The sequence below is a fragment of the Schistocerca americana genome, unplaced genomic scaffold (genome assembly GCF_021461395.2).
Source record: "Schistocerca americana isolate TAMUIC-IGC-003095 unplaced genomic scaffold, iqSchAmer2.1 HiC_scaffold_764, whole genome shotgun sequence".
In the NCBI taxonomy this organism is placed as follows: Eukaryota; Metazoa; Arthropoda; class Insecta; order Orthoptera; family Acrididae; genus Schistocerca; species Schistocerca americana.
The window spans coordinates 1-27,843 of record NW_025726527.1 but is presented as its reverse complement, the minus strand read 5'-3'; the positions used below and the strand labels follow the sequence as shown (position 1 = coordinate 27,843).

Here is a 27,843-nt window from a genome sequence, read left to right as displayed (position 1 = left end):
GGGAATCGAACCCAGGCCCCCTGGGCGAGAGCCAGGTATCCCAGCCACTAGACGACACCGGATAACGACACAAGCACTCCTCCAACAAACACGGCGAGCGCCCACCCGCTACGTGACGACAACTGCAAAAATTTACGTTTCCACTTCGTAGAACGGCATGCCCGGGACGCATCTCGTGGAGACGAACGCCAGCAATCATGAGACCAAACTGCGCCGGTGAATCCTGCTGTTACACCACGCACCACTGTGCTACGACAGTTTAAGAAACCGACGCTGCGCTTTTTCCTTCGCGGGAAATCAGTGCTCCTGTTTTCGAGACAGAAAACGTTGGCAGCGGTGGGATTCGAACCCACGCCTCCGAAGAGACTGGTGCCTGAAACCAGCGCCTTAGACCGCTCGGCCACGCTACCTACGCGACGCGGCGGTCACAGGAGCTGCGTTCTACCCCACGAGAACACACCGCAATGGCACAAAAACGAGAAGTAAAAATTGGCAGCGGTGGGATTCGAACCCACGCCTCCGAAGAGACTGGTGCCTTAAACCAGCGCCTTAGACCGCTCGGCCACGCTACCTACACCAGTGTTCCTGGCATTTGTAGAATGCAGTGCACGACACAGCTTCCTGATCTGCTGCGACTGGTTGCTCGAACATCGCACCTCGAACGACTGCCCTTTTCGAATAGAGATTAACTACACAGGCAGCTGCCAGCGCCCTGGTGCGGCGGCATCGCGTGTTTATAAGGAATCGGTAGTGCCACCTGCAGCCTGAGGAACATGAGCACAAAATCAGGAGGGCACCGTGATTTCAATCACTGGGTCACTATCGTCATTGCAGCGACAGCAAGGCAGAACTTTAAAAAGTGCCGTGACCCGGATTCGAGCCTGGGTTGTTGCGGTCACAACGCAATGTCCTTACCACTAGACGATCACGGCCACGGAGCCACCGCGGAATTCAACTCTCGCGACTGCAAGTGGCTGTGCACAGCAAAGCTCGGCCGACTGTGTCTCGCAACAGCTGTGTCAGACGCGGTCTCCATTATATGTATACTGGCAAACGAACGTGCCCGCGCTGATGGACACTGAGCAGAGTGGTTAGCTGCATTCAACCCCCGTGGCAATGTCTTGCAGTCCTCCAAGTCTGTTGACCGCAGGTATGTGCCCGGATAAGAGGTGGACAGATGTCGCATCTCTCTCGCCGTCACTTGTGGCCGCGAATCATATTTTACGTAGTTTTCTGCAAGCGTCAGCGGAGCGTCAGTCGAGCTAAGTCGGGACAAGTCGCATAAGAGGAGCAATAAAATGTGCATTTCCGGTACCGGGAATCGAACCCAGGCCTCCTGGGCGAGAGCCAGGTATCCCAGCCACTAGACGACACCGGATAACGACACAAGCACTCCTCCAACAAACACGGCGAGCGCCCACCCGCTACTTGACGACAACTGCAAAAATTTACGTTTCCACTTCGTAGAACGGCATGCTCGGGACGCATCTCGTGGAGACGAACGCCAGCAATCATGAGACCAAACTGCGCCGGTGAATCCTGTTGTTACACCACGCACCACTGTGCTACGACAGTTTAAGAAACCGACGCTGCGCTTTTTCCTTCGCGGGAAATCAGTGCTCCTGTTTTCGAGACAGAAAACGTTGGCAGCGGTGGGATTCGAACCCACGCCTCCCAAGAGACTGGTGCCTGAAACCAGCGCCTTAGACCGCTCGGCCACGCTACCTACGCGACGCGGCGGTCACAGGAGCTGCGTTCTACCCCACGAGAACACACCGCAATGGCACAAAAACGAGAAGTAAAAATTGGCAGCGGTGGGATTCGAACCCACGCCTCCGAAGAGACTGGTGCCTTAAACCAGCGCCTTAGACCGCTCGGCCACGCTACCTACACCAGTGTTCCTGGCATTTGTAGAATGCAGTGCACGACACAGCTTCCTGATCTGCTGCGACTGGTTGCTCGAACATCGCACCTCGAACGACTGCCCTTTTCGAATAGAGATTAACTACACAGGCAGCTGCCAGCGCCCTGGTGCGGCGGCATCGCGTGTTTATAAGGAATCGGTAGTGCCACCTGCAGCCTGAGGAACATGAGCACAAAATCAGGAGGGCACCGTGATTTCAATCACTGGGTCACTATCGTCATTGCAGCGACAGCAAGGCAGAACTTTAAAAAGTGCCGTGACCCGGATTCGAGCCTGGGTTGTTGCGGTCACAACGCAATGTCCTGACCACTAGACGATCACGGCCACGGAGCCACCGCGGAATTCAACTCTCGCGACTGCAAGTGGCTGTGCACAGCAAAGCTCGGCCGACTGTGTCTCGCAACAGCTGTGTCAGACGCGGTCTCCATTATATGTATACTGGCAAACGAACGTGCCCGCGCTGATGGACACTGAGCAGAGTGGTTAGCTGCATTCAACCCCCGTGGCAATGTCTTGCAGTCCTCCAAGTCTGTTGACCGCAGGTATGTGCCCGGATAAGAGGTGGACAGATGTCGCATCTCTCTCGCCGTCACTTGTGGCCGCGAATCATATTTTACGTAGTTTTCTGCAAGCGTCAGCGGAGCGTCAGTCGAGCTAAGTCGGGACAAGTCGCATAAGAGGAGCAATAAAATGTGCATTTCCGGTACCGGGAATCGAACCCAGGCCTCCTGGGCGAGAGCCAGGTATCCCAGCCACTAGACGACACCGGATAACGACACAAGCACTCCTCCAACAAACACGGCGAGCGCCCACCCGCTACTTGACGACAACTGCAAAAATTTACGTTTCCACTTCGTAGAACGGCATGCTCGGGACGCATCTCGTGGAGACGAACGCCAGCAATCATGAGACCAAACTGCGCCGGTGAATCCTGTTGTTACACCACGCACCACTGTGCTACGACAGTTTAAGAAACCGACGCTGCGCTTTTTCCTTCGCGGGAAATCAGTGCTCCTGTTTTCGAGACAGAAAACGTTGGCAGCGGTGGGATTCGAACCCACGCCTCCCAAGAGACTGGTGCCTGAAACCAGCGCCTTAGACCGCTCGGCCACGCTACCTACGCGACGCGGCGGTCACAGGAGCTGCGTTCTACCCCACGAGAACACACCGCAATGGCACAAAAACGAGAAGTAAAAATTGGCAGCGGTGGGATTCGAACCCACGCCTCCGAAGAGACTGGTGCCTTAAACCAGCGCCTTAGACCGCTCGGCCACGCTACCTACACCAGTGTTCCTGGCATTTGTAGAATGCAGTGCACGACACAGCTTCCTGATCTGCTGCGACTGGTTGCTCGAACATCGCACCTCGAACGACTGCCCTTTTCGAATAGAGATTAACTACACAGGCAGCTGCCAGCGCCCTGGTGCGGCGGCATCGCGTGTTTATAAGGAATCGGTAGTGCCACCTGCAGCCTGAGGAACATGAGCACAAAATCAGGAGGGCACCGTGATTTCAATCACTGGGTCACTATCGTCATTGCAGCGACAGCAAGGCAGAACTTTAAAAAGTGCCGTGACCCGGATTCGAGCCTGGGTTGTTGCGGTCACAACGCAATGTCCTGACCACTAGACGATCACGGCCACGGAGCCACCGCGGAATTCAACTCTCGCGACTGCAAGTGGCTGTGCACAGCAAAGCTCGGCCGACTGTGTCTCGCAACAGCTGTGTCAGACGCGGTCTCCATTATATGTATACTGGCAAACGAACGTGCCCGCGCTGATGGACACTGAGCAGAGTGGTTAGCTGCATTCAACCCCCGTGGCAATGTCTTGCAGTCCTCCAAGTCTGTTGACCGCAGGTATGTGCCCGGATAAGAGGTGGACAGATGTCGCATCTCTCTCGCCGTCACTTGTGGCCGCGAATCATATTTTACGTAGTTTTCTGCAAGCGTCAGCGGAGCGTCAGTCGAGCTAAGTCGGGACAAGTCGCATAAGAGGAGCAATAAAATGTGCATTTCCGGTACCGGGAATCGAACCCAGGCCTCCTGGGCGAGAGCCAGGTATCCCAGCCACTAGACGACACCGGATAACGACACAAGCACTCCTCCAACAAACACGGCGAGCGCCCACCCGCTACTTGACGACCTCTGCAAAAATTTACGTTTCCACTTCGTAGAACGGCATGCTCGGGACGCATCTCGTGGAGACGAACGCCAGCAATCATGAGACCAAACTGCGCCGGTGAATCCTGTTGTTACACCACGCACCACTGTGCTACGACAGTTTAAGAAACCGACGCTGCGCTTTTTCCTTCGCGGGAAATCAGTGCTCCTGTTTTCGAGACAGAAAACGTTGGCAGCGGTGGGATTCGAACCCACGCCTCCCAAGAGACTGGTGCCTGAAACCAGCGCCTTAGACCGCTCGGCCACGCTACCTACGCGACGCGGCGGTCACAGGAGCTGCGTTCTACCCCACGAGAACACACCGCAATGGCACAAAAACGAGAAGTAAAAATTGGCAGCGGTGGGATTCGAACCCACGCCTCCGAAGAGACTGGTGCCTTAAACCAGCGCCTTAGACCGCTCGGCCACGCTACCTACACCAGTGTTCCTGGCATTTGTAGAATGCAGTGCACGACACAGCTTCCTGATCTGCTGCGACTGGTTGCTCGAACATCGCACCTCGAACGACTGCCCTTTTCGAATAGAGATTAACTACACAGGCAGCTGCCAGCGCCCTGGTGCGGCGGCATCGCGTGTTTATAAGGAATCGGTAGTGCCACCTGCAGCCTGAGGAACATGAGCACAAAATCAGGAGGGCACCGTGATTTCAATCACTGGGTCACTATCGTCATTGCAGCGACAGCAAGGCAGAACTTTAAAAAGTGCCGTGACCCGGATTCGAGCCTGGGTTGTTGCGGTCACAACGCAATGTCCTGACCACTAGACGATCACGGCCACGGAGCCACCGCGGAATTCAACTCTCGCGACTGCAAGTGGCTGTGCACAGCAAAGCTCGGCCGACTGTGTCTCGCAACAGCTGTGTCAGACGCGGTCTCCATTATATGTATACTGGCAAACGAACGTGCCCGCGCTGATGGACACTGAGCAGAGTGGTTAGCTGCATTCAACCCCCGTGGCAATGTCTTGCAGTCCTCCAAGTCTGTTGACCGCAGGTATGTGCCCGGATAAGAGGTGGACAGATGTCGCATCTCTCTCGCCGTCACTTGTGGCCGCGAATCATATTTTACGTAGTTTTCTGCAAGCGTCAGCGGAGCGTCAGTCGAGCTAAGTCGGGACAAGTCGCATAAGAGGAGCAATAAAATGTGCATTTCCGGTACCGGGAATCGAACCCAGGCCTCCTGGGCGAGAGCCAGGTATCCCAGCCACTAGACGACACCGGATAACGACACAAGCACTCCTCCAACAAACACGGCGAGCGCCCACCCGCTACTTGACGACAACTGCAAAAATTTACGTTTCCACTTCGTAGAACGGCATGCTCGGGACGCATCTCGTGGAGACGAACGCCAGCAATCATGAGACCAAACTGCGCCGGTGAATCCTGTTGTTACACCACGCACCACTGTGCTACGACAGTTTAAGAAACCGACGCTGCGCTTTTTCCTTCGCGGGAAATCAGTGCTCCTGTTTTCGAGACAGAAAACGTTGGCAGCGGTGGGATTCGAACCCACGCCTCCCAAGAGACTGGTGCCTGAAACCAGCGCCTTAGACCGCTCGGCCACGCTACCTACGCGACGCGGCGGTCACAGGAGCTGCGTTCTACCCCACGAGAACACACCGCAATGGCACAAAAACGAGAAGTAAAAATTGGCAGCGGTGGGATTCGTACCCACGCCTCCGAAGAGACTGGTGCCTTAAACCAGCGCCTTAGACCGCTCGGCCACGCTACCTACACCAGTGTTCCTGGCATTTGTAGAATGCAGTGCACGACACAGCTTCCTGACCTGCTGCGACTGGTTGCTCGAACATCGCACCTCGAACGACTGCCCTTTTCGAATAGAGATTAACTACACAGGCAGCTGCCAGCGCCCTGGTGCGGCGGCATCGCGTGTTTATAAGGAATCGGTAGTGCCACCTGCAGCCTGAGGAACATGAGCACAAAATCAGGAGGGCACCGTGATTTCAATCACTGGGTCACTATCGTCATTGCAGCGACAGCAAGGCAGAACTTTAAAAAGTGCCGTGACCCGGATTCGAGCCTGGGTTGTTGCGGTCACAACGCAATGTCCTGACCACTAGACGATCACGGCCACGGAGCCACCGCGGAATTCAACTCTCGCGACTGCAAGTGGCTGTGCACAGCAAAGCTCGGCCGACTGTGTCTCGCAACAGCTGTGTCAGACGCGGTCTCCATTATATGTATACTGGCAAACGAACGTGCCCGCGCTGATGGACACTGAGCAGAGTGGTTAGCTGCATTCAACCCCCGTGGCAATGTCTTGCAGTCCTCCAAGTCTGTTGACCGCAGGTATGTGCCCGGATAAGAGGTGGACAGATGTCGCATCTCTCTCGCCGTCACTTGTGGCCGCGAATCATATTTTACGTAGTTTTCTGCAAGCGTCAGCGGAGCGTCAGTCGAGCTAAGTCGGGACAAGTCGCATAAGAGGAGCAATAAAATGTGCATTTCCGGTACCGGGAATCGAACCCAGGCCTCCTGGGCGAGAGCCAGGTATCCCAGCCACTAGACGACACCGGATAACGACACAAGCACTCCTCCAACAAACACGGCGAGCGCCCACCCGCTACTTGACGACAACTGCAAAAATTTACGTTTCCACTTCGTAGAACGGCATGCTCGGGACGCATCTCGTGGAGACGAACGCCAGCAATCATGAGACCAAACTGCGCCGGTGAATCCTGTTGTTACACCACGCACCACTGTGCTACGACAGTTTAAGAAACCGACGCTGCGCTTTTTCCTTCGCGGGAAATCAGTGCTCCTGTTTTCGAGACAGAAAACGTTGGCAGCGGTGGGATTCGAACCCACGCCTCCCAAGAGACTGGTGCCTGAAACCAGCGCCTTAGACCGCTCGGCCACGCTACCTACGCGACGCGGCGGTCACAGGAGCTGCGTTCTACCCCACGAGAACACACCGCAATGGCACAAAAACGAGAAGTAAAAATTGGCAGCGGTGGGATTCGAACCCACGCCTCCGAAGAGACTGGTGCCTTAAACCAGCGCCTTAGACCGCTCGGCCACGCTACCTACACCAGTGTTCCTGGCATTTGTAGAATGCAGTGCACGACACAGCTTCCTGATCTGCTGCGACTGGTTGCTCGAACATCGCACCTCGAACGACTGCCCTTTTCGAATAGAGATTAACTACACAGGCAGCTGCCAGCGCCCTGGTGCGGCGGCATCGCGTGTTTATAAGGAATCGGTAGTGCCACCTGCAGCCTGAGGAACATGAGCACAAAATCAGGAGGGCACCGTGATTTCAATCACTGGGTCACTATCGTCATTGCAGCGACAGCAAGGCAGAACTTTAAAAAGTGCCGTGACCCGGATTCGAGCCTGGGTTGTTGCGGTCACAACGCAATGTCCTGACCACTAGACGATCACGGCCACGGAGCCACCGCGGAATTCAACTCTCGCGACTGCAAGTGGCTGTGCACAGCAAAGCTCGGCCGACTGTGTCTCGCAACAGCTGTGTCAGACGCGGTCTCCATTATATGTATACTGGCAAACGAACGTGCCCGCGCTGATGGACACTGAGCAGAGTGGTTAGCTGCATTCAACCCCCGTGGCAATGTCTTGCAGTCCTCCAAGTCTGTTGACCGCAGGTATGTGCCCGGATAAGAGGTGGACAGATGTCGCATCTCTCTCGCCGTCACTTGTGGCCGCGAATCATATTTTACGTAGTTTTCTGCAAGCGTCAGCGGAGCGTCAGTCGAGCTAAGTCGGGACAAGTCGCATAAGAGGAGCAATAAAATGTGCATTTCCGGTGCCGGGAATCGAACCCAGGCCTCCTGGGCGAGAGCCAGGTATCCCAGCCACTAGACGACACCGGATAACGACACAAGCACTCCTCCAACAAACACGGCGAGCGCCCACCCGCTACTTGACGACAACTGCAAAAATTTACGTTTCCACTTCGTAGAACGGCATGCTCGGGACGCATCTCGTGGAGACGAACGCCAGCAATCATGAGACCAAACTGCGCCGGTGAATCCTGTTGTTACACCACGCACCACTGTGCTACGACAGTTTAAGAAACCGACGCTGCGCTTTTTCCTTCGCGGGAAATCAGTACTCCTGTTTTCGAGACAGAAAACGTTGGCAGCGGTGGGATTCGAACCCACGCCTCCCAAGAGACTGGTGCCTGAAACCAGCGCCTTAGACCGCTCGGCCACGCTACCTACGCGACGCGGCGGTCACAGGAGCTGCGTTCTACCCCACGAGAACACACCGCAATGGCACAAAAACGAGAAGTAAAAATTGGCAGCGGTGGGATTCGAACCCACGCCTCCGAAGAGACTGGTGCCTTAAACCAGCGCCTTAGACCGCTCGGCCACGCTACCTACACCAGTGTTCCTGGCATTTGTAGAATGCAGTGCACGACACAGCTTCCTGATCTGCTGCGACTGGTTGCTCGAACATCGCACCTCGAACGACTGCCCTTTTCGAATAGAGATTAACTACACAGGCAGCTGCCAGCGCCCTGGTGCGGCGGCATCGCGTGTTTATAAGGAATCGGTAGTGCCACCTGCAGCCTGAGGAACATGAGCACAAAATCAGGAGGGCACCGTGATTTCAATCACTGGGTCACTATCGTCATTGCAGCGACAGCAAGGCAGAACTTTAAAAAGTGCCGTGCCCCGGATTCGAGCCTGGGTTGTTGCGGCCACAACGCAATGTCCTGACCACTAGACGATCACGGCCACGGAGCCACCGCGGAATTCAACTCTCGCGACTGCAAGTGGCTGTGCACAGCAAAGCTCGGCCGACTGTGTCTCGCAACAGCTGTGTCAGACGCGGTCTCCATTATATGTATACTGGCAAACGAACGTGCCCGCGCTGATGGACACTGAGCAGAGTGGTTAGCTGCATTCAACCCCCGTGGCAATGTCTTGCAGTCCTCCAAGTCTGTTGACCGCAGGTATGTGCCCGGATAAGAGGTGGACAGATGTCGCATCTCTCTCGCCGTCACTTGTGGCCGCGAATCATATTTTACGTAGTTTTCTGCAAGCGTCAGCGGAGCGTCAGTCGAGCTAAGTCGGGACAAGTCGCATAAGAGGAGCAATAAAATGTGCATTTCCGGTACCGGGAATCGAACCCAGGCCTCCTGGGCGAGAGCCAGGTATCCCAGCCACTAGACGACACCGGATAACGACACAAGCACTCCTCCAACAAACACGGCGAGCGCCCACCCGCTACTTGACGACAACTGCAAAAATTTACGTTTCCACTTCGTAGAACGGCATGCTCGGGACGCATCTCGTGGAGACGAACGCCAGCAATCATGAGACCAAACTGCGCCGGTGAATCCTGTTGTTACACCACGCACCACTGTGCTACGACAGTTTAAGAAACCGACGCTGCGCTTTTTCCTTCGCGGGAAATCAGTGCTCCTGTTTTCGAGACAGAAAACGTTGGCAGCGGTGGGATTCGAACCCACGCCTCCCAAGAGACTGGTGCCTGAAACCAGCGCCTTAGACCGCTCGGCCACGCTACCTACGCGACGCGGCGGTCACAGGAGCTGCGTTCTACCCCACGAGAACACACCGCAATGGCACAAAAACGAGAAGTAAAAATTGGCAGCGGTGGGATTCGAACCCACGCCTCCGAAGAGACTGGTGCCTTAAACCAGCGCCTTAGACCGCTCGGCCACGCTACCTACACCAGTGTTCCTGGCATTTGTAGAATGCAGTGCACGACACAGCTTCCTGATCTGCTGCGACTGGTTGCTCGAACATCGCACCTCGAACGACTGCCCTTTTCGAATAGAGATTAACTACACAGGCAGCTGCCAGCGCCCTGGTGCGGCGGCATCGCGTGTTTATAAGGAATCGGTAGTGCCACCTGCAGCCTGAGGAACATGAGCACAAAATCAGGAGGGCACCGTGATTTCAATCACTGGGTCACTATCGTCATTGCAGCGACAGCAAGGCAGAACTTTAAAAAGTGCCGTGACCCGGATTCGAGCCTGGGTTGTTGCGGTCACAACGCAATGTCCTGACCACTAGACGATCACGGCCACGGAGCCACCGCGGAATTCAACTCTCGCGACTGCAAGTGGCTGTGCACAGCAAAGCTCGGCCGACTGTGTCTCGCAACAGCTGTGTCAGACGCGGTCTCCATTATATGTATACTGGCAAACGAACGTGCCCGCGCTGATGGACACTGAGCAGAGTGGTTAGCTGCATTCAACCCCCGTGGCAATGTCTTGCAGTCCTCCAAGTCTGTTGACCGCAGGTATGTGCCCGGATAAGAGGTGGACAGATGTCGCATCTCTCTCGCCGTCACTTGTGGCCGCGAATCATATTTTACGTAGTTTTCTGCAAGCGTCAGCGGAGCGTCAGTCGAGCTAAGTCGGGACAAGTCGCATAAGAGGAGCAATAAAATGTGCATTTCCGGTACCGGGAATCGAACCCAGGCCTCCTGGGCGAGAGCCAGGTATCCCAGCCACTAGACGACACCGGATAACGACACAAGCACTCCTCCAACAAACACGGCGAGCGCCCACCCGCTACTTGACGACAACTGCAAAAATTTACGTTTCCACTTCGTAGAACGGCATGCTCGGGACGCATCTCGTGGAGACGAACGCCAGCAATCATGAGACCAAACTGCGCCGGTGAATCCTGTTGTTACACCACGCACCACTGTGCTACGACAGTTTAAGAAACCGACGCTGCGCTTTTTCCTTCGCGGGAAATCAGTGCTCCTGTTTTCGAGACAGAAAACGTTGGCAGCGGTGGGATTCGAACCCACGCCTCCCAAGAGACTGGTGCCTGAAACCAGCGCCTTAGACCGCTCGGCCACGCTACCTACGCGACGCGGCGGTCACAGGAGCTGCGTTCTACCCCACGAGAACACACCGCAATGGCACAAAAACGAGAAGTAAAAATTGGCAGCGGTGGGATTCGAACCCACGCCTCCGAAGAGACTGGTGCCTTAAACCAGCGCCTTAGACCGCTCGGCCACGCTACCTACACCAGTGTTCCTGGCATTTGTAGAATGCAGTGCACGACACAGCTTCCTGATCTGCTGCGACTGGTTGCTCGAACATCGCACCTCGAACGACTGCCCTTTTCGAATAGAGATTAACTACACAGGCAGCTGCCAGCGCCCTGGTGCGGCGGCATCGCGTGTTTATAAGGAATCGGTAGTGCCACCTGCAGCCTGAGGAACATGAGCACAAAATCAGGAGGGCACCGTGATTTCAATCACTGGGTCACTATCGTCATTGCAGCGACAGCAAGGCAGAACTTTAAAAAGTGCCGTGACCCGGATTCGAGCCTGGGTTGTTGCGGTCACAACGCAATGTCCTGACCACTAGACGATCACGGCCACGGAGCCACCGCGGAATTCAACTCTCGCGACTGCAAGTGGCTGTGCACAGCAAAGCTCGGCCGACTGTGTCTCGCAACAGCTGTGTCAGACGCGGTCTCCATTATATGTATACTGGCAAACGAACGTGCCCGCGCTGATGGACACTGAGCAGAGTGGTTAGCTGCATTCAACCCCCGTGGCAATGTCTTGCAGTCCTCCAAGTCTGTTGACCGCAGGTATGTGCCCGGATAAGAGGTGGACAGATGTCGCATCTCTCTCGCCGTCACTTGTGGCCGCGAATCATATTTTACGTAGTTTTCTGCAAGCGTCAGCGGAGCGTCAGTCGAGCTAAGTCGGGACAAGTCGCATAAGAGGAGCAATAAAATGTGCATTTCCGGTACCGGGAATCGAACCCAGGCCTCCTGGGCGAGAGCCAGGTATCCCAGCCACTAGACGACACCGGATAACGACACAAGCACTCCTCCAACAAACACGGCGAGCGCCCACCCGCTACTTGACGACAACTGCAAAAATTTACGTTTCCACTTCGTAGAACGGCATGCTCGGGACGCATCTCGTGGAGACGAACGCCAGCAATCATGAGACCAAACTGCGCCGGTGAATCCTGTTGTTACACCACGCACCACTGTGCTACGACAGTTTAAGAAACCGACGCTGCGCTTTTTCCTTCGCGGGAAATCAGTGCTCCTGTTTTCGAGACAGAAAACGTTGGCAGCGGTGGGATTCGAACCCACGCCTCCCAAGAGACTGGTGCCTGAAACCAGCGCCTTAGACCGCTCGGCCACGCTACCTACGCGACGCGGCGGTCACAGGAGCTGCGTTCTACCCCACGAGAACACACCGCAATGGCACAAAAACGAGAAGTAAAAATTGGCAGCGGTGGGATTCGAACCCACGCCTCCGAAGAGACTGGTGCCTTAAACCAGCGCCTTAGACCGCTCGGCCACGCTACCTACACCAGTGTTCCTGGCATTTGTAGAATGCAGTGCACGACACAGCTTCCTGATCTGCTGCGACTGGTTGCTCGAACATCGCACCTCGAACGACTGCCCTTTTCGAATAGAGATTAACTACACAGGCAGCTGCCAGCGCCCTGGTGCGGCGGCATCGCGTGTTTATAAGGAATCGGTAGTGCCACCTGCAGCCTGAGGAACATGAGCACAAAATCAGGAGGGCACCGTGATTTCAATCACTGGGTCACTATCGTCATTGCAGCGACAGCAAGGCAGAACTTTAAAAAGTGCCGTGACCCGGATTCGAGCCTGGGTTGTTGCGGTCACAACGCAATGTCCTGACCACTAGACGATCACGGCCACGGAGCCACCGCGGAATTCAACTCTCGCGACTGCAAGTGGCTGTGCACAGCAAAGCTCGGCCGACTGTGTCTCGCAACAGCTGTGTCAGACGCGGTCTCCATTATATGTATACTGGCAAACGAACGTGCCCGCGCTGATGGACACTGAGCAGAGTGGTTAGCTGCATTCAACCCCCGTGGCAATGTCTTGCAGTCCTCCAAGTCTGTTGACCGCAGGTATGTGCCCGGATAAGAGGTGGACAGATGTCGCATCTCTCTCGCCGTCACTTGTGGCCGCGAATCATATTTTACGTAGTTTTCTGCAAGCGTCAGCGGAGCGTCAGTCGAGCTAAGTCGGGACAAGTCGCATAAGAGGAGCAATAAAATGTGCATTTCCGGTACCGGGAATCGAACCCAGGCCTCCTGGGCGAGAGCCAGGTATCCCAGCCACTAGACGACACCGGATAACGACACAAGCACTCCTCCAACAAACACGGCGAGCGCCCACCCGCTACTTGACGACAACTGCAAAAATTTACGTTTCCACTTCGTAGAACGGCATGCTCGGGACGCATCTCGTGGAGACGAACGCCAGCAATCATGAGACCAAACTGCGCCGGTGAATCCTGTTGTTACACCACGCACCACTGTGCTACGACAGTTTAAGAAACCGACGCTGCGCTTTTTCCTTCGCGGGAAATCAGTGCTCCTGTTTTCGAGACAGAAAACGTTGGCAGCGGTGGGATTCGAACCCACGCCTCCCAAGAGACTGGTGCCTGAAACCAGCGCCTTAGACCGCTCGGCCACGCTACCTACGCGACGCGGCGGTCACAGGAGCTGCGTTCTACCCCACGAGAACACACCGCAATGGCACAAAAACGAGAAGTAAAAATTGGCAGCGGTGGGATTCGAACCCACGCCTCCGAAGAGACTGGTGCCTTAAACCAGCGCCTTAGACCGCTCGGCCACGCTACCTACACCAGTGTTCCTGGCATTTGTAGAATGCAGTGCACGACACAGCTTCCTGATCTGCTGCGACTGGTTGCTCGAACATCGCACCTCGAACGACTGCCCTTTTCGAATAGAGATTAACTACACAGGCAGCTGCCAGCGCCCTGGTGCGGCGGCATCGCGTGTTTATAAGGAATCGGTAGTGCCACCTGCAGCCTGAGGAACATGAGCACAAAATCAGGAGGGCACCGTGATTTCAATCACTGGGTCACTATCGTCATTGCAGCGACAGCAAGGCAGAACTTTAAAAAGTGCCGTGACCCGGATTCGAGCCTGGGTTGTTGCGGTCACAACGCAATGTCCTGACCACTAGACGATCACGGCCACGGAGCCACCGCGGAATTCAACTCTCGCGACTGCAAGTGGCTGTGCACAGCAAAGCTCGGCCGACTGTGTCTCGCAACAGCTGTGTCAGACGCGGTCTCCATTATATGTATACTGGCAAACGAACGTGCCCGCGCTGATGGACACTGAGCAGAGTGGTTAGCTGCATTCAACCCCCGTGGCAATGTCTTGCAGTCCTCCAAGTCTGTTGACCGCAGGTATGTGCCCGGATAAGAGGTGGACAGATGTCGCATCTCTCTCGCCGTCACTTGTGGCCGCGAATCATATTTTACGTAGTTTTCTGCAAGCGTCAGCGGAGCGTCAGTCGAGCTAAGTCGGGACAAGTCGCATAAGAGGAGCAATAAAATGTGCATTTCCGGTACCGGGAATCGAACCCAGGCCTCCTGGGCGAGAGCCAGGTATCCCAGCCACTAGACGACACCGGATAACGACACAAGCACTCCTCCAACAAACACGGCGAGCGCCCACCCGCTACTTGACGACAACTGCAAAAATTTACGTTTCCACTTCGTAGAACGGCATGCTCGGGACGCATCTCGTGGAGACGAACGCCAGCAATCATGAGACCAAACTGCGCCGGTGAATCCTGTTGTTACACCACGCACCACTGTGCTACGACAGTTTAAGAAACCGACGCTGCGCTTTTTCCTTCGCGGGAAATCAGTGCTCCTGTTTTCGAGACAGAAAACGTTGGCAGCGGTGGGATTCGAACCCACGCCTCCCAAGAGACTGGTGCCTGAAACCAGCGCCTTAGACCGCTCGGCCACGCTACCTACGCGACGCGGCGGTCACAGGAGCTGCGTTCTACCCCACGAGAACACACCGCAATGGCACAAAAACGAGAAGTAAAAATTGGCAGCGGTGGGATTCGAACCCACGCCTCCGAAGAGACTGGTGCCTTAAACCAGCGCCTTAGACCGCTCGGCCACGCTACCTACACCAGTGTTCCTGGCATTTGTAGAATGCAGTGCACGACACAGCTTCCTGATCTGCTGCGACTGGTTGCTCGAACATCGCACCTCGAACGACTGCCCTTTTCGAATAGAGATTAACTACACAGGCAGCTGCCAGCGCCCTGGTGCGGCGGCATCGCGTGTTTATAAGGAATCGGTAGTGCCACCTGCAGCCTGAGGAACATGAGCACAAAATCAGGAGGGCACCGTGATTTCAATCACTGGGTCACTATCGTCATTGCAGCGACAGCAAGGCAGAACTTTAAAAAGTGCCGTGACCCGGATTCGAGCCTGGGTTGTTGCGGTCACAACGCAATGTCCTGACCACTAGACGATCACGGCCACGGAGCCACCGCGGAATTCAACTCTCGCGACTGCAAGTGGCTGTGCACAGCAAAGCTCGGCCGACTGTGTCTCGCAACAGCTGTGTCAGACGCGGTCTCCATTATATGTATACTGGCAAACGAACGTGCCCGCGCTGATGGACACTGAGCAGAGTGGTTAGCTGCATTCAACCCCCGTGGCAATGTCTTGCAGTCCTCCAAGTCTGTTGACCGCAGGTATGTGCCCGGATAAGAGGTGGACAGATGTCGCATCTCTCTCGCCGTCACTTGTGGCCGCGAATCATATTTTACGTAGTTTTCTGCAAGCGTCAGCGGAGCGTCAGTCGAGCTAAGTCGGGACAAGTCGCATAAGAGGAGCAATAAAATGTGCATTTCCGGTACCGGGAATCGAACCCAGGCCTCCTGGGCGAGAGCCAGGTATCCCAGCCACTAGACGACACCGGATAACGACACAAGCACTCCTCCAACAAACACGGCGAGCGCCCACCCGCTACTTGACGACAACTGCAAAAATTTACGTTTCCACTTCGTAGAACGGCATGCTCGGGACGCATCTCGTGGAGACGAACGCCAGCAATCATGAGACCAAACTGCGCCGGTGAATCCTGTTGTTACACCACGCACCACTGTGCTACGACAGTTTAAGAAACCGACGCTGCGCTTTTTCCTTCGCGGGAAATCAGTGCTCCTGTTTTCGAGACAGAAAACGTTGGCAGCGGTGGGATTCGAACCCACGCCTCCCAAGAGACTGGTGCCTGAAACCAGCGCCTTAGACCGCTCGGCCACGCTACCTACGCGACGCGGCGGTCACAGGAGCTGCGTTCTACCCCACGAGAACACACCGCAATGGCACAAAAACGAGAAGTAAAAATTGGCAGCGGTGGGATTCGAACCCACGCCTCCGAAGAGACTGGTGCCTTAAACCAGCGCCTTAGACCGCTCGGCCACGCTACCTACACCAGTGTTCCTGGCATTTGTAGAATGCAGTGCACGACACAGCTTCCTGATCTGCTGCGACTGGTTGCTCGAACATCGCACCTCGAACGACTGCCCTTTTCGAATAGAGATTAACTACACAGGCAGCTGCCAGCGCCCTGGTGCGGCGGCATCGCGTGTTTATAAGGAATCGGTAGTGCCACCTGCAGCCTGAGGAACATGAGCACAAAATCAGGAGGGCACCGTGATTTCAATCACTGGGTCACTATCGTCATTGCAGCGACAGCAAGGCAGAACTTTAAAAAGTGCCGTGACCCGGATTCGAGCCTGGGTTGTTGCGGTCACAACGCAATGTCCTGACCACTAGACGATCACGGCCACGGAGCCACCGCGGAATTCAACTCTCGCGACTGCAAGTGGCTGTGCACAGCAAAGCTCGGCCGACTGTGTCTCGCAACAGCTGTGTCAGACGCGGTCTCCATTATATGTATACTGGCAAACGAACGTGCCCGCGCTGATGGACACTGAGCAGAGTGGTTAGCTGCATTCAACCCCCGTGGCAATGTCTTGCAGTCCTCCAAGTCTGTTGACCGCAGGTATGTGCCCGGATAAGAGGTGGACAGATGTCGCATCTCTCTCGCCGTCACTTGTGGCCGCGAATCATATTTTACGTAGTTTTCTGCAAGCGTCAGCGGAGCGTCAGTCGAGCTAAGTCGGGACAAGTCGCATAAGAGGAGCAATAAAATGTGCATTTCCGGTACCGGGAATCGAACCCAGGCCTCCTGGGCGAGAGCCAGGTATCCCAGCCACTAGACGACACCGGATAACGACACAAGCACTCCTCCAACAAACACGGCGAGCGCCCACCCGCTACTTGACGACAACTGCAAAAATTTACGTTTCCACTTCGTAGAACGGCATGCTCGGGACGCATCTCGTGGAGACGAACGCCAGCAATCATGAGACCAAACTGCGCCGGTGAATCCTGTTGTTACACCACGCACCACTGTGCTACGACAGTTTAAGAAACCGACGCTGCGCTTTTTCCTTCGCGGGAAATCAGTGCTCCTGTTTTCGAGACAGAAAACGTTGGCAGCGGTGGGATTCGAACCCACGCCTCCCAAGAGACTGGTGCCTGAAACCAGCGCCTTAGACCGCTCGGCCACGCTACCTACGCGACGCGGCGGTCACAGGAGCTGCGTTCTACCCCACGAGAACACACCGCAATGGCACAAAAACGAGAAGTAAAAATTGGCAGCGGTGGGATTCGTACCCACGCCTCCGAAGAGACTGGTGCCTTAAACCAGCGCCTTAGACCGCTCGGCCACGCTACCTACACCAGTGTTCCTGGCATTTGTAGAATGCAGTGCACGACACAGCTTCCTGACCTGCTGCGACTGGTTGCTCGAACATCGCACCTCGAACGACTGCCCTTTTCGAATAGAGATTAACTACACAGGCAGCTGCCAGCGCCCTGGTGCGGCGGCATCGCGTGTTTATAAGGAATCGGTAGTGCCACCTGCAGCCTGAGGAACATGAGCACAAAATCAGGAGGGCACCGTGATTTCAATCACTGGGTCACTATCGTCATTGCAGCGACAGCAAGGCAGAACTTTAAAAAGTGCCGTGACCCGGATTCGAGCCTGGGTTGTTGCGGTCACAACGCAATGTCCTGACCACTAGACGATCACGGCCACGGAGCCACCGCGGAATTCAACTCTCGCGACTGCAAGTGGCTGTGCACAGCAAAGCTCGGCCGACTGTGTCTCGCAACAGCTGTGTCAGACGCGGTCTCCATTATATGTATACTGGCAAACGAACGTGCCCGCGCTGATGGACACTGAGCAGAGTGGTTAGCTGCATTCAACCCCCGTGGCAATGTCTTGCAGTCCTCCAAGTCTGTTGACCGCAGGTATGTGCCCGGATAAGAGGTGGACAGATGTCGCATCTCTCTCGCCGTCACTTGTGGCCGCGAATCATATTTTACGTAGTTTTCTGCAAGCGTCAGCGGAGCGTCAGTCGAGCTAAGTCGGGACAAGTCGCATAAGAGGAGCAATAAAATGTGCATTTCCGGTACCGGGAATCGAACCCAGGCCTCCTGGGCGAGAGCCAGGTATCCCAGCCACTAGACGACACCGGATAACGACACAAGCACTCCTCCAACAAACACGGCGAGCGCCCACCCGCTACTTGACGACAACTGCAAAAATTTACGTTTCCACTTCGTAGAACGGCATGCTCGGGACGCATCTCGTGGAGACGAACGCCAGCAATCATGAGACCAAACTGCGCCGGTGAATCCTGTTGTTACACCACGCACCACTGTGCTACGACAGTTTAAGAAACCGACGCTGCGCTTTTTCCTTCGCGGGAAATCAGTGCTCCTGTTTTCGAGACAGAAAACGTTGGCAGCGGTGGGATTCGAACCCACGCCTCCCAAGAGACTGGTGCCTGAAACCAGCGCCTTAGACCGCTCGGCCACGCTACCTACGCGACGCGGCGGTCACAGGAGCTGCGTTCTACCCCACGAGAACACACCGCAATGGCACAAAAACGAGAAGTAAAAATTGGCAGCGGTGGGATTCGAACCCACGCCTCCGAAGAGACTGGTGCCTTAAACCAGCGCCTTAGACCGCTCGGCCACGCTACCTACACCAGTGTTCCTGGCATTTGTAGAATGCAGTGCACGACACAGCTTCCTGATCTGCTGCGACTGGTTGCTCGAACATCGCACCTCGAACGACTGCCCTTTTCGAATAGAGATTAACTACACAGGCAGCTGCCAGCGCCCTGGTGCGGCGGCATCGCGTGTTTATAAGGAATCGGTAGTGCCACCTGCAGCCTGAGGAACATGAGCACAAAATCAGGAGGGCACCGTGATTTCAATCACTGGGTCACTATCGTCATTGCAGCGACAGCAAGGCAGAACTTTAAAAAGTGCCGTGACCCGGATTCGAGCCTGGGTTGTTGCGGTCACAACGCAATGTCCTGACCACTAGACGATCACGGCCACGGAGCCACCGCGGAATTCAACTCTCGCGACTGCAAGTGGCTGTGCACAGCAAAGCTCGGCCGACTGTGTCTCGCAACAGCTGTGTCAGACGCGGTCTCCATTATATGTATACTGGCAAACGAACGTGCCCGCGCTGATGGACACTGAGCAGAGTGGTTAGCTGCATTCAACCCCCGTGGCAATGTCTTGCAGTCCTCCAAGTCTGTTGACCGCAGGTATGTGCCCGGATAAGAGGTGGACAGATGTCGCATCTCTCTCGCCGTCACTTGTGGCCGCGAATCATATTTTACGTAGTTTTCTGCAAGCGTCAGCGGAGCGTCAGTCGAGCTAAGTCGGGACAAGTCGCATAAGAGGAGCAATAAAATGTGCATTTCCGGTGCCGGGAATCGAACCCAGGCCTCCTGGGCGAGAGCCAGGTATCCCAGCCACTAGACGACACCGGATAACGACACAAGCACTCCTCCAACAAACACGGCGAGCGCCCACCCGCTACTTGACGACAACTGCAAAAATTTACGTTTCCACTTCGTAGAACGGCATGCTCGGGACGCATCTCGTGGAGACGAACGCCAGCAATCATGAGACCAAACTGCGCCGGTGAATCCTGTTGTTACACCACGCACCACTGTGCTACGACAGTTTAAGAAACCGACGCTGCGCTTTTTCCTTCGCGGGAAATCAGTACTCCTGTTTTCGAGACAGAAAACGTTGGCAGCGGTGGGATTCGAACCCACGCCTCCCAAGAGACTGGTGCCTGAAACCAGCGCCTTAGACCGCTCGGCCACGCTACCTACGCGACGCGGCGGTCACAGGAGCTGCGTTCTACCCCACGAGAACACACCGCAATGGCACAAAAACGAGAAGTAAAAATTGGCAGCGGTGGGATTCGAACCCACGCCTCCGAAGAGACTGGTGCCTTAAACCAGCGCCTTAGACCGCTCGGCCACGCTACCTACACCAGTGTTCCTGGCATTTGTAGAATGCAGTGCACGACACAGCTTCCTGATCTGCTGCGACTGGTTGCTCGAACATCGCACCTCGAACGACTGCCCTTTTCGAATAGAGATTAACTACACAGGCAGCTGCCAGCGCCCTGGTGCGGCGGCATCGCGTGTTTATAAGGAATCGGTAGTGCCACCTGCAGCCTGAGGAACATGAGCACAAAATCAGGAGGGCACCGTGATTTCAATCACTGGGTCACTATCGTCATTGCAGCGACAGCAAGGCAGAACTTTAAAAAGTGCCGTGCCCCGGATTCGAGCCTGGGTTGTTGCGGCCACAACGCAATGTCCTGACCACTAGACGATCACGGCCACGGAGCCACCGCGGAATTCAACTCTCGCGACTGCAAGTGGCTGTGCACAGCAAAGCTCGGCCGACTGTGTCTCGCAACAGCTGTGTCAGACGCGGTCTCCATTATATGTATACTGGCAAACGAACGTGCCCGCGCTGATGGACACTGAGCAGAGTGGTTAGCTGCATTCAACCCCCGTGGCAATGTCTTGCAGTCCTCCAAGTCTGTTGACCGCAGGTATGTGCCCGGATAAGAGGTGGACAGATGTCGCATCTCTCTCGCCGTCACTTGTGGCCGCGAATCATATTTTACGTAGTTTTCTGCAAGCGTCAGCGGAGCGTCAGTCGAGCTAAGTCGGGACAAGTCGCATAAGAGGAGCAATAAAATGTGCATTTCCGGTACCGGGAATCGAACCCAGGCCTCCTGGGCGAGAGCCAGGTATCCCAGCCACTAGACGACACCGGATAACGACACAAGCACTCCTCCAACAAACACGGCGAGCGCCCACCCGCTACTTGACGACAACTGCAAAAATTTACGTTTCCACTTCGTAGAACGGCATGCTCGGGACGCATCTCGTGGAGACGAACGCCAGCAATCATGAGACCAAACTGCGCCGGTGAATCCTGTTGTTACACCACGCACCACTGTGCTACGACAGTTTAAGAAACCGACGCTGCGCTTTTTCCTTCGCGGGAAATCAGTGCTCCTGTTTTCGAGACAGAAAACGTTGGCAGCGGTGGGATTCGAACCCACGCCTCCCAAGAGACTGGTGCCTGAAACCAGCGCCTTAGACCGCTCGGCCACGCTACCTACGCGACGCGGCGGTCACAGGAGCTGCGTTCTACCCCACGAGAACACACCGCAATGGCACAAAAACGAGAAGTAAAAATTGGCAGCGGTGGGATTCGAACCCACGCCTCCGAAGAGACTGGTGCCTTAAACCAGCGCCTTAGACCGCTCGGCCACGCTACCTACACCAGTGTTCCTGGCATTTGTAGAATGCAGTGCACGACACAGCTTCCTGATCTGCTGCGACTGGTTGCTCGAACATCGCACCTCGAACGACTGCCCTTTTCGAATAGAGATTAACTACACAGGCAGCTGCCAGCGCCCTGGTGCGGCGGCATCGCGTGTTTATAAGGAATCGGTAGTGCCACCTGCAGCCTGAGGAACATGAGCACAAAATCAGGAGGGCACCGTGATTTCAATCACTGGGTCACTATCGTCATTGCAGCGACAGCAAGGCAGAACTTTAAAAAGTGCCGTGACCCGGATTCGAGCCTGGGTTGTTGCGGTCACAACGCAATGTCCTGACCACTAGACGATCACGGCCACGGAGCCACCGCGGAATTCAACTCTCGCGACTGCAAGTGGCTGTGCACAGCAAAGCTCGGCCGACTGTGTCTCGCAACAGCTGTGTCAGACGCGGTCTCCATTATATGTATACTGGCAAACGAACGTGCCCGCGCTGATGGACACTGAGCAGAGTGGTTAGCTGCATTCAACCCCCGTGGCAATGTCTTGCAGTCCTCCAAGTCTGTTGACCGCAGGTATGTGCCCGGATAAGAGGTGGACAGATGTCGCATCTCTCTCGCCGTCACTTGTGGCCGCGAATCATATTTTACGTAGTTTTCTGCAAGCGTCAGCGGAGCGTCAGTCGAGCTAAGTCGGGACAAGTCGCATAAGAGGAGCAATAAAATGTGCATTTCCGGTACCGGGAATCGAACCCAGGCCTCCTGGGCGAGAGCCAGGTATCCCAGCCACTAGACGACACCGGATAACGACACAAGCACTCCTCCAACAAACACGGCGAGCGCCCACCCGCTACTTGACGACAACTGCAAAAATTTACGTTTCCACTTCGTAGAACGGCATGCTCGGGACGCATCTCGTGGAGACGAACGCCAGCAATCATGAGACCAAACTGCGCCGGTGAATCCTGTTGTTACACCACGCACCACTGTGCTACGACAGTTTAAGAAACCGACGCTGCGCTTTTTCCTTCGCGGGAAATCAGTGCTCCTGTTTTCGAGACAGAAAACGTTGGCAGCGGTGGGATTCGAACCCACGCCTCCCAAGAGACTGGTGCCTGAAACCAGCGCCTTAGACCGCTCGGCCACGCTACCTACGCGACGCGGCGGTCACAGGAGCTGCGTTCTACCCCACGAGAACACACCGCAATGGCACAAAAACGAGAAGTAAAAATTGGCAGCGGTGGGATTCGAACCCACGCCTCCGAAGAGACTGGTGCCTTAAACCAGCGCCTTAGACCGCTCGGCCACGCTACCTACACCAGTGTTCCTGGCATTTGTAGAATGCAGTGCACGACACAGCTTCCTGATCTGCTGCGACTGGTTGCTCGAACATCGCACCTCGAACGACTGCCCTTTTCGAATAGAGATTAACTACACAGGCAGCTGCCAGCGCCCTGGTGCGGCGGCATCGCGTGTTTATAAGGAATCGGTAGTGCCACCTGCAGCCTGAGGAACATGAGCACAAAATCAGGAGGGCACCGTGATTTCAATCACTGGGTCACTATCGTCATTGCAGCGACAGCAAGGCAGAACTTTAAAAAGTGCCGTGACCCGGATTCGAGCCTGGGTTGTTGCGGTCACAACGCAATGTCCTGACCACTAGACGATCACGGCCACGGAGCCACCGCGGAATTCAACTCTCGCGACTGCAAGTGGCTGTGCACAGCAAAGCTCGGCCGACTGTGTCTCGCAACAGCTGTGTCAGACGCGGTCTCCATTATATGTATACTGGCAAACGAACGTGCCCGCGCTGATGGACACTGAGCAGAGTGGTTAGCTGCATTCAACCCCCGTGGCAATGTCTTGCAGTCCTCCAAGTCTGTTGACCGCAGGTATGTGCCCGGATAAGAGGTGGACAGATGTCGCATCTCTCTCGCCGTCACTTGTGGCCGCGAATCATATTTTACGTAGTTTTCTGCAAGCGTCAGCGGAGCGTCAGTCGAGCTAAGTCGGGACAAGTCGCATAAGAGGAGCAATAAAATGTGCATTTCCGGTACCGGGAATCGAACCCAGGCCTCCTGGGCGAGAGCCAGGTATCCCAGCCACTAGACGACACCGGATAACGACACAAGCACTCCTCCAACAAACACGGCGAGCGCCCACCCGCTACTTGACGACAACTGCAAAAATTTACGTTTCCACTTCGTAGAACGGCATGCTCGGGACGCATCTCGTGGAGACGAACGCCAGCAATCATGAGACCAAACTGCGCCGGTGAATCCTGTTGTTACACCACGCACCACTGTGCTACGACAGTTTAAGAAACCGACGCTGCGCTTTTTCCTTCGCGGGAAATCAGTGCTCCTGTTTTCGAGACAGAAAACGTTGGCAGCGGTGGGATTCGAACCCACGCCTCCCAAGAGACTGGTGCCTGAAACCAGCGCCTTAGACCGCTCGGCCACGCTACCTACGCGACGCGGCGGTCACAGGAGCTGCGTTCTACCCCACGAGAACACACCGCAATGGCACAAAAACGAGAAGTAAAAATTGGCAGCGGTGGGATTCGTACCCACGCCTCCGAAGAGACTGGTGCCTTAAACCAGCGCCTTAGACCGCTCGGCCACGCTACCTACACCAGTGTTCCTGGCATTTGTAGAATGCAGTGCACGACACAGCTTCCTGACCTGCTGCGACTGGTTGCTCGAACATCGCACCTCGAACGACTGCCCTTTTCGAATAGAGATTAACTACACAGGCAGCTGCCAGCGCCCTGGTGCGGCGGCATCGCGTGTTTATAAGGAATCGGTAGTGCCACCTGCAGCCTGAGGAACATGAGCACAAAATCAGGAGGGCACCGTGATTTCAATCACTGGGTCACTATCGTCATTGCAGCGACAGCAAGGCAGAACTTTAAAAAGTGCCGTGACCCGGATTCGAGCCTGGGTTGTTGCGGTCACAACGCAATGTCCTGACCACTAGACGATCACGGCCACGGAGCCACCGCGGAATTCAACTCTCGCGACTGCAAGTGGCTGTGCACAGCAAAGCTCGGCCGACTGTGTCTCGCAACAGCTGTGTCAGACGCGGTCTCCATTATATGTATACTGGCAAACGAACGTGCCCGCGCTGATGGACACTGAGCAGAGTGGTTAGCTGCATTCAACCCCCGTGGCAATGTCTTGCAGTCCTCCAAGTCTGTTGACCGCAGGTATGTGCCCGGATAAGAGGTGGACAGATGTCGCATCTCTCTCGCCGTCACTTGTGGCCGCGAATCATATTTTACGTAGTTTTCTGCAAGCGTCAGCGGAGCGTCAGTCGAGCTAAGTCGGGACAAGTCGCATAAGAGGAGCAATAAAATGTGCATTTCCGGTACCGGGAATCGAACCCAGGCCTCCTGGGCGAGAGCCAGGTATCCCAGCCACTAGACGACACCGGATAACGACACAAGCACTCCTCCAACAAACACGGCGAGCGCCCACCCGCTACTTGACGACAACTGCAAAAATTTACGTTTCCACTTCGTAGAACGGCATGCTCGGGACGCATCTCGTGGAGACGAACGCCAGCAATCATGAGACCAAACTGCGCCGGTGAATCCTGTTGTTACACCACGCACCACTGTGCTACGACAGTTTAAGAAACCGACGCTGCGCTTTTTCCTTCGCGGGAAATCAGTGCTCCTGTTTTCGAGACAGAAAACGTTGGCAGCGGTGGGATTCGAACCCACGCCTCCCAAGAGACTGGTGCCTGAAACCAGCGCCTTAGACCGCTCGGCCACGCTACCTACGCGACGCGGCGGTCACAGGAGCTGCGTTCTACCCCACGAGAACACACCGCAATGGCACAAAAACGAGAAGTAAAAATTGGCAGCGGTGGGATTCGAACCCACGCCTCCGAAGAGACTGGTGCCTTAAACCAGCGCCTTAGACCGCTCGGCCACGCTACCTACACCAGTGTTCCTGGCATTTGTAGAATGCAGTGCACGACACAGCTTCCTGATCTGCTGCGACTGGTTGCTCGAACATCGCACCTCGAACGACTGCCCTTTTCGAATAGAGATTAACTACACAGGCAGCTGCCAGCGCCCTGGTGCGGCGGCATCGCGTGTTTATAAGGAATCGGTAGTGCCACCTGCAGCCTGAGGAACATGAGCACAAAATCAGGAGGGCACCGTGATTTCAATCACTGGGTCACTATCGTCATTGCAGCGACAGCAAGGCAGAACTTTAAAAAGTGCCGTGACCCGGATTCGAGCCTGGGTTGTTGCGGTCACAACGCAATGTCCTGACCACTAGACGATCACGGCCACGGAGCCACCGCGGAATTCAACTCTCGCGACTGCAAGTGGCTGTGCACAGCAAAGCTCGGCCGACTGTGTCTCGCAACAGCTGTGTCAGACGCGGTCTCCATTATATGTATACTGGCAAACGAACGTGCCCGCGCTGATGGACACTGAGCAGAGTGGTTAGCTGCATTCAACCCCCGTGGCAATGTCTTGCAGTCCTCCAAGTCTGTTGACCGCAGGTATGTGCCCGGATAAGAGGTGGACAGATGTCGCATCTCTCTCGCCGTCACTTGTGGCCGCGAATCATATTTTACGTAGTTTTCTGCAAGCGTCAGCGGAGCGTCAGTCGAGCTAAGTCGGGACAAGTCGCATAAGAGGAGCAATAAAATGTGCATTTCCGGTGCCGGGAATCGAACCCAGGCCTCCTGGGCGAGAGCCAGGTATCCCAGCCACTAGACGACACCGGATAACGACACAAGCACTCCTCCAACAAACACGGCGAGCGCCCACCCGCTACTTGACGACAACTGCAAAAATTTACGTTTCCACTTCGTAGAACGGCATGCTCGGGACGCATCTCGTGGAGACGAACGCCAGCAATCATGAGACCAAACTGCGCCGGTGAATCCTGTTGTTACACCACGCACCACTGTGCTACGACAGTTTAAGAAACCGACGCTGCGCTTTTTCCTTCGCGGGAAATCAGTACTCCTGTTTTCGAGACAGAAAACGTTGGCAGCGGTGGGATTCGAACCCACGCCTCCCAAGAGACTGGTGCCTGAAACCAGCGCCTTAGACCGCTCGGCCACGCTACCTACGCGACGCGGCGGTCACAGGAGCTGCGTTCTACCCCACGAGAACACACCGCAATGGCACAAAAACGAGAAGTAAAAATTGGCAGCGGTGGGATTCGAACCCACGCCTCCGAAGAGACTGGTGCCTTAAACCAGCGCCTTAGACCGCTCGGCCACGCTACCTACACCAGTGTTCCTGGCATTTGTAGAATGCAGTGCACGACACAGCTTCCTGATCTGCTGCGACTGGTTGCTCGAACATCGCACCTCGAACGACTGCCCTTTTCGAATAGAGATTAACTACACAGGCAGCTGCCAGCGCCCTGGTGCGGCGGCATCGCGTGTTTATAAGGAATCGGTAGTGCCACCTGCAGCCTGAGGAACATGAGCACAAAATCAGGAGGGCACCGTGATTTCAATCACTGGGTCACTATCGTCATTGCAGCGACAGCAAGGCAGAACTTTAAAAAGTGCCGTGCCCCGGATTCGAGCCTGGGTTGTTGCGGCCACAACGCAATGTCCTGACCACTAGACGATCACGGCCACGGAGCCACCGCGGAATTCAACTCTCGCGACTGCAAGTGGCTGTGCACAGCAAAGCTCGGCCGACTGTGTCTCGCAACAGCTGTGTCAGACGCGGTCTCCATTATATGTATACTGGCAAACGAACGTGCCCGCGCTGATGGACACTGAGCAGAGTGGTTAGCTGCATTCAACCCCCGTGGCAATGTCTTGCAGTCCTCCAAGTCTGTTGACCGCAGGTATGTGCCCGGATAAGAGGTGGACAGATGTCGCATCTCTCTCGCCGTCACTTGTGGCCGCGAATCATATTTTACGTAGTTTTCTGCAAGCGTCAGCGGAGCGTCAGTCGAGCTAAGTCGGGACAAGTCGCATAAGAGGAGCAATAAAATGTGCATTTCCGGTACCGGGAATCGAACCCAGGCCTCCTGGGCGAGAGCCAGGTATCCCAGCCACTAGACGACACCGGATAACGACACAAGCACTCCTCCAACAAACACGGCGAGCGCCCACCCGCTACTTGACGACAACTGCAAAAATTTACGTTTCCACTTCGTAGAACGGCATGCTCGGGACGCATCTCGTGGAGACGAACGCCAGCAATCATGAGACCAA

At 55.5% G+C, this 27,843-nt stretch overlaps 63 non-coding genes across 63 annotated transcripts; all 63 read right to left on the bottom strand.

Annotated features, from left to right (window-relative positions):
* Positions 1–328: 328 nt before the first annotated feature.
* On the bottom strand, positions 329–410 carry Trnal-cag. Its single transcript has one exon. It is a non-coding gene; the product is annotated as a tRNA-Leu (tRNA).
* An 80-nt stretch (positions 411–490) lies between these two features.
* Trnal-aag lies at positions 491–572 on the bottom strand. The gene has a single exon. It is a non-coding gene; the product is annotated as a tRNA-Leu (tRNA).
* Positions 573–1,306: 734 nt separating this feature from the next.
* Positions 1,307–1,378, bottom strand: Trnae-cuc. The gene has a single exon. It is a non-coding gene; the product is annotated as a tRNA-Glu (tRNA).
* Positions 1,379–1,644: 266 nt separating this feature from the next.
* Positions 1,645–1,726, bottom strand: Trnal-cag. The gene has a single exon. It is a non-coding gene; the product is annotated as a tRNA-Leu (tRNA).
* Positions 1,727–1,806: 80 nt separating this feature from the next.
* Trnal-aag lies at positions 1,807–1,888 on the bottom strand. Its single transcript has one exon. It is a non-coding gene; the product is annotated as a tRNA-Leu (tRNA).
* Positions 1,889–2,622: 734 nt separating this feature from the next.
* Trnae-cuc lies at positions 2,623–2,694 on the bottom strand. Its single transcript has one exon. It is a non-coding gene; the product is annotated as a tRNA-Glu (tRNA).
* Positions 2,695–2,960: 266 nt separating this feature from the next.
* Positions 2,961–3,042, bottom strand: Trnal-cag. Its single transcript has one exon. It is a non-coding gene; the product is annotated as a tRNA-Leu (tRNA).
* An 80-nt stretch (positions 3,043–3,122) lies between these two features.
* Positions 3,123–3,204, bottom strand: Trnal-aag. The gene has a single exon. It is a non-coding gene; the product is annotated as a tRNA-Leu (tRNA).
* A 734-nt stretch (positions 3,205–3,938) lies between these two features.
* Trnae-cuc lies at positions 3,939–4,010 on the bottom strand. Its single transcript has one exon. It is a non-coding gene; the product is annotated as a tRNA-Glu (tRNA).
* A 266-nt stretch (positions 4,011–4,276) lies between these two features.
* Trnal-cag lies at positions 4,277–4,358 on the bottom strand. The gene has a single exon. It is a non-coding gene; the product is annotated as a tRNA-Leu (tRNA).
* Positions 4,359–4,438: 80 nt separating this feature from the next.
* Positions 4,439–4,520, bottom strand: Trnal-aag. The gene has a single exon. It is a non-coding gene; the product is annotated as a tRNA-Leu (tRNA).
* Positions 4,521–5,254: 734 nt separating this feature from the next.
* Trnae-cuc lies at positions 5,255–5,326 on the bottom strand. The gene has a single exon. It is a non-coding gene; the product is annotated as a tRNA-Glu (tRNA).
* Positions 5,327–5,592: 266 nt separating this feature from the next.
* On the bottom strand, positions 5,593–5,674 carry Trnal-cag. Its single transcript has one exon. It is a non-coding gene; the product is annotated as a tRNA-Leu (tRNA).
* Positions 5,675–5,754: 80 nt separating this feature from the next.
* Trnal-aag lies at positions 5,755–5,836 on the bottom strand. The gene has a single exon. It is a non-coding gene; the product is annotated as a tRNA-Leu (tRNA).
* A 734-nt stretch (positions 5,837–6,570) lies between these two features.
* On the bottom strand, positions 6,571–6,642 carry Trnae-cuc. Its single transcript has one exon. It is a non-coding gene; the product is annotated as a tRNA-Glu (tRNA).
* A 266-nt stretch (positions 6,643–6,908) lies between these two features.
* Positions 6,909–6,990, bottom strand: Trnal-cag. Its single transcript has one exon. It is a non-coding gene; the product is annotated as a tRNA-Leu (tRNA).
* An 80-nt stretch (positions 6,991–7,070) lies between these two features.
* On the bottom strand, positions 7,071–7,152 carry Trnal-aag. The gene has a single exon. It is a non-coding gene; the product is annotated as a tRNA-Leu (tRNA).
* A 734-nt stretch (positions 7,153–7,886) lies between these two features.
* On the bottom strand, positions 7,887–7,958 carry Trnae-cuc. The gene has a single exon. It is a non-coding gene; the product is annotated as a tRNA-Glu (tRNA).
* A 266-nt stretch (positions 7,959–8,224) lies between these two features.
* Positions 8,225–8,306, bottom strand: Trnal-cag. Its single transcript has one exon. It is a non-coding gene; the product is annotated as a tRNA-Leu (tRNA).
* An 80-nt stretch (positions 8,307–8,386) lies between these two features.
* On the bottom strand, positions 8,387–8,468 carry Trnal-aag. Its single transcript has one exon. It is a non-coding gene; the product is annotated as a tRNA-Leu (tRNA).
* A 734-nt stretch (positions 8,469–9,202) lies between these two features.
* Positions 9,203–9,274, bottom strand: Trnae-cuc. Its single transcript has one exon. It is a non-coding gene; the product is annotated as a tRNA-Glu (tRNA).
* A 266-nt stretch (positions 9,275–9,540) lies between these two features.
* On the bottom strand, positions 9,541–9,622 carry Trnal-cag. Its single transcript has one exon. It is a non-coding gene; the product is annotated as a tRNA-Leu (tRNA).
* An 80-nt stretch (positions 9,623–9,702) lies between these two features.
* Positions 9,703–9,784, bottom strand: Trnal-aag. Its single transcript has one exon. It is a non-coding gene; the product is annotated as a tRNA-Leu (tRNA).
* Positions 9,785–10,518: 734 nt separating this feature from the next.
* On the bottom strand, positions 10,519–10,590 carry Trnae-cuc. The gene has a single exon. It is a non-coding gene; the product is annotated as a tRNA-Glu (tRNA).
* A 266-nt stretch (positions 10,591–10,856) lies between these two features.
* Trnal-cag lies at positions 10,857–10,938 on the bottom strand. Its single transcript has one exon. It is a non-coding gene; the product is annotated as a tRNA-Leu (tRNA).
* Positions 10,939–11,018: 80 nt separating this feature from the next.
* Trnal-aag lies at positions 11,019–11,100 on the bottom strand. The gene has a single exon. It is a non-coding gene; the product is annotated as a tRNA-Leu (tRNA).
* Positions 11,101–11,834: 734 nt separating this feature from the next.
* Positions 11,835–11,906, bottom strand: Trnae-cuc. Its single transcript has one exon. It is a non-coding gene; the product is annotated as a tRNA-Glu (tRNA).
* Positions 11,907–12,172: 266 nt separating this feature from the next.
* Trnal-cag lies at positions 12,173–12,254 on the bottom strand. Its single transcript has one exon. It is a non-coding gene; the product is annotated as a tRNA-Leu (tRNA).
* Positions 12,255–12,334: 80 nt separating this feature from the next.
* Trnal-aag lies at positions 12,335–12,416 on the bottom strand. The gene has a single exon. It is a non-coding gene; the product is annotated as a tRNA-Leu (tRNA).
* Positions 12,417–13,150: 734 nt separating this feature from the next.
* Positions 13,151–13,222, bottom strand: Trnae-cuc. Its single transcript has one exon. It is a non-coding gene; the product is annotated as a tRNA-Glu (tRNA).
* Positions 13,223–13,488: 266 nt separating this feature from the next.
* Trnal-cag lies at positions 13,489–13,570 on the bottom strand. The gene has a single exon. It is a non-coding gene; the product is annotated as a tRNA-Leu (tRNA).
* An 80-nt stretch (positions 13,571–13,650) lies between these two features.
* On the bottom strand, positions 13,651–13,732 carry Trnal-aag. The gene has a single exon. It is a non-coding gene; the product is annotated as a tRNA-Leu (tRNA).
* A 734-nt stretch (positions 13,733–14,466) lies between these two features.
* Trnae-cuc lies at positions 14,467–14,538 on the bottom strand. Its single transcript has one exon. It is a non-coding gene; the product is annotated as a tRNA-Glu (tRNA).
* A 266-nt stretch (positions 14,539–14,804) lies between these two features.
* Positions 14,805–14,886, bottom strand: Trnal-cag. The gene has a single exon. It is a non-coding gene; the product is annotated as a tRNA-Leu (tRNA).
* An 80-nt stretch (positions 14,887–14,966) lies between these two features.
* Positions 14,967–15,048, bottom strand: Trnal-aag. The gene has a single exon. It is a non-coding gene; the product is annotated as a tRNA-Leu (tRNA).
* A 734-nt stretch (positions 15,049–15,782) lies between these two features.
* Trnae-cuc lies at positions 15,783–15,854 on the bottom strand. The gene has a single exon. It is a non-coding gene; the product is annotated as a tRNA-Glu (tRNA).
* Positions 15,855–16,120: 266 nt separating this feature from the next.
* Positions 16,121–16,202, bottom strand: Trnal-cag. Its single transcript has one exon. It is a non-coding gene; the product is annotated as a tRNA-Leu (tRNA).
* Positions 16,203–16,282: 80 nt separating this feature from the next.
* On the bottom strand, positions 16,283–16,364 carry Trnal-aag. Its single transcript has one exon. It is a non-coding gene; the product is annotated as a tRNA-Leu (tRNA).
* Positions 16,365–17,098: 734 nt separating this feature from the next.
* Positions 17,099–17,170, bottom strand: Trnae-cuc. The gene has a single exon. It is a non-coding gene; the product is annotated as a tRNA-Glu (tRNA).
* A 266-nt stretch (positions 17,171–17,436) lies between these two features.
* Positions 17,437–17,518, bottom strand: Trnal-cag. The gene has a single exon. It is a non-coding gene; the product is annotated as a tRNA-Leu (tRNA).
* Positions 17,519–17,598: 80 nt separating this feature from the next.
* On the bottom strand, positions 17,599–17,680 carry Trnal-aag. The gene has a single exon. It is a non-coding gene; the product is annotated as a tRNA-Leu (tRNA).
* Positions 17,681–18,414: 734 nt separating this feature from the next.
* On the bottom strand, positions 18,415–18,486 carry Trnae-cuc. The gene has a single exon. It is a non-coding gene; the product is annotated as a tRNA-Glu (tRNA).
* A 266-nt stretch (positions 18,487–18,752) lies between these two features.
* Positions 18,753–18,834, bottom strand: Trnal-cag. Its single transcript has one exon. It is a non-coding gene; the product is annotated as a tRNA-Leu (tRNA).
* Positions 18,835–18,914: 80 nt separating this feature from the next.
* Trnal-aag lies at positions 18,915–18,996 on the bottom strand. The gene has a single exon. It is a non-coding gene; the product is annotated as a tRNA-Leu (tRNA).
* A 734-nt stretch (positions 18,997–19,730) lies between these two features.
* On the bottom strand, positions 19,731–19,802 carry Trnae-cuc. The gene has a single exon. It is a non-coding gene; the product is annotated as a tRNA-Glu (tRNA).
* A 266-nt stretch (positions 19,803–20,068) lies between these two features.
* Positions 20,069–20,150, bottom strand: Trnal-cag. Its single transcript has one exon. It is a non-coding gene; the product is annotated as a tRNA-Leu (tRNA).
* An 80-nt stretch (positions 20,151–20,230) lies between these two features.
* Trnal-aag lies at positions 20,231–20,312 on the bottom strand. The gene has a single exon. It is a non-coding gene; the product is annotated as a tRNA-Leu (tRNA).
* A 734-nt stretch (positions 20,313–21,046) lies between these two features.
* On the bottom strand, positions 21,047–21,118 carry Trnae-cuc. Its single transcript has one exon. It is a non-coding gene; the product is annotated as a tRNA-Glu (tRNA).
* A 266-nt stretch (positions 21,119–21,384) lies between these two features.
* Trnal-cag lies at positions 21,385–21,466 on the bottom strand. The gene has a single exon. It is a non-coding gene; the product is annotated as a tRNA-Leu (tRNA).
* Positions 21,467–21,546: 80 nt separating this feature from the next.
* Positions 21,547–21,628, bottom strand: Trnal-aag. Its single transcript has one exon. It is a non-coding gene; the product is annotated as a tRNA-Leu (tRNA).
* A 734-nt stretch (positions 21,629–22,362) lies between these two features.
* Trnae-cuc lies at positions 22,363–22,434 on the bottom strand. The gene has a single exon. It is a non-coding gene; the product is annotated as a tRNA-Glu (tRNA).
* A 266-nt stretch (positions 22,435–22,700) lies between these two features.
* Trnal-cag lies at positions 22,701–22,782 on the bottom strand. The gene has a single exon. It is a non-coding gene; the product is annotated as a tRNA-Leu (tRNA).
* An 80-nt stretch (positions 22,783–22,862) lies between these two features.
* Trnal-aag lies at positions 22,863–22,944 on the bottom strand. The gene has a single exon. It is a non-coding gene; the product is annotated as a tRNA-Leu (tRNA).
* A 734-nt stretch (positions 22,945–23,678) lies between these two features.
* On the bottom strand, positions 23,679–23,750 carry Trnae-cuc. The gene has a single exon. It is a non-coding gene; the product is annotated as a tRNA-Glu (tRNA).
* A 266-nt stretch (positions 23,751–24,016) lies between these two features.
* On the bottom strand, positions 24,017–24,098 carry Trnal-cag. Its single transcript has one exon. It is a non-coding gene; the product is annotated as a tRNA-Leu (tRNA).
* An 80-nt stretch (positions 24,099–24,178) lies between these two features.
* Trnal-aag lies at positions 24,179–24,260 on the bottom strand. The gene has a single exon. It is a non-coding gene; the product is annotated as a tRNA-Leu (tRNA).
* Positions 24,261–24,994: 734 nt separating this feature from the next.
* Trnae-cuc lies at positions 24,995–25,066 on the bottom strand. The gene has a single exon. It is a non-coding gene; the product is annotated as a tRNA-Glu (tRNA).
* Positions 25,067–25,332: 266 nt separating this feature from the next.
* On the bottom strand, positions 25,333–25,414 carry Trnal-cag. Its single transcript has one exon. It is a non-coding gene; the product is annotated as a tRNA-Leu (tRNA).
* Positions 25,415–25,494: 80 nt separating this feature from the next.
* Positions 25,495–25,576, bottom strand: Trnal-aag. The gene has a single exon. It is a non-coding gene; the product is annotated as a tRNA-Leu (tRNA).
* A 734-nt stretch (positions 25,577–26,310) lies between these two features.
* On the bottom strand, positions 26,311–26,382 carry Trnae-cuc. Its single transcript has one exon. It is a non-coding gene; the product is annotated as a tRNA-Glu (tRNA).
* Positions 26,383–26,648: 266 nt separating this feature from the next.
* Positions 26,649–26,730, bottom strand: Trnal-cag. Its single transcript has one exon. It is a non-coding gene; the product is annotated as a tRNA-Leu (tRNA).
* Positions 26,731–26,810: 80 nt separating this feature from the next.
* Trnal-aag lies at positions 26,811–26,892 on the bottom strand. Its single transcript has one exon. It is a non-coding gene; the product is annotated as a tRNA-Leu (tRNA).
* Positions 26,893–27,626: 734 nt separating this feature from the next.
* Positions 27,627–27,698, bottom strand: Trnae-cuc. The gene has a single exon. It is a non-coding gene; the product is annotated as a tRNA-Glu (tRNA).
* Positions 27,699–27,843: the final 145 nt, after the last annotated feature.